This window comes from Rhipicephalus microplus, unplaced genomic scaffold (assembly GCF_043290135.1).
Source record: "Rhipicephalus microplus isolate Deutch F79 unplaced genomic scaffold, USDA_Rmic scaffold_124, whole genome shotgun sequence".
Classification (NCBI taxonomy): Eukaryota; Metazoa; Arthropoda; class Arachnida; order Ixodida; family Ixodidae; genus Rhipicephalus; species Rhipicephalus microplus.
The window spans coordinates 235,001-235,653 of NW_027464696.1; the positions used below are offsets into that span (position 1 = coordinate 235,001).

Sequence of the window (653 nt, forward strand, 5' to 3'; positions counted from 1 at the left end):
CGGGGAATCCCTGTTGGTTTCTTTTCCTCCGCTTAGTGATATGCTTAAATTCAGCGGGTTGTCTCGCCTGATCTGAGGTCGACAGCGGATACATTCGCTTCCATCAACTTCCTGCACGACCGCGTGCGCTCGCCCTACCAAGTGCGCCCGCAACCCTGTACAGGGCCACTTCTTCACAAGGCTGGCAATCGGCTTCCCCGCTGCACGCGTGCGGCGCACAACCGGTGTGACGTGGAAGTGACGGGACACGTTCGTAAACCCATCGCGAACCGAGTACGACGCCCTACCAAGTGCGCCCGCAACCCTGTACAGGGTCACATCTTCACAAGGCTGGCAAGCGGCATTCCGCTGCGCGCGTGCGTCGTCCGAGCAGTTGCGTGATAAACGACCGTGTCGAAAGCCCAAACACCGCCGAGGCCAGTCGCCGCCGCCGCAAGGGCAGCCACGCAGCCTGGCGAGAGGCATCGTCTCGTGTAGCGTCGCCCCCGCCCCAACTGGAGTGGCCCAGTTTTTTGAACGGGACGGGAACTGCGAAGCACTTAGACCGACGGCGGACTACGACGAGAACGCCTTAAGCTTCGCCAACGTTTCGCCAACTCGTGCGGGAGACTTTTTCCGTTTCGCGGCAAGTCGTCGCGCCGTGCTCTCCGCAT

At 61.4% G+C, this 653-nt stretch overlaps 1 pseudogene; it reads right to left on the reverse strand.

Annotated features, from left to right (window-relative positions):
* Window positions 1-81, reverse strand: part of LOC142790771 (large subunit ribosomal RNA) — a 6,389-nt pseudogene extending 6,308 nt beyond the window's left edge.
* Window positions 82-653: the final 572 nt, after the last annotated feature.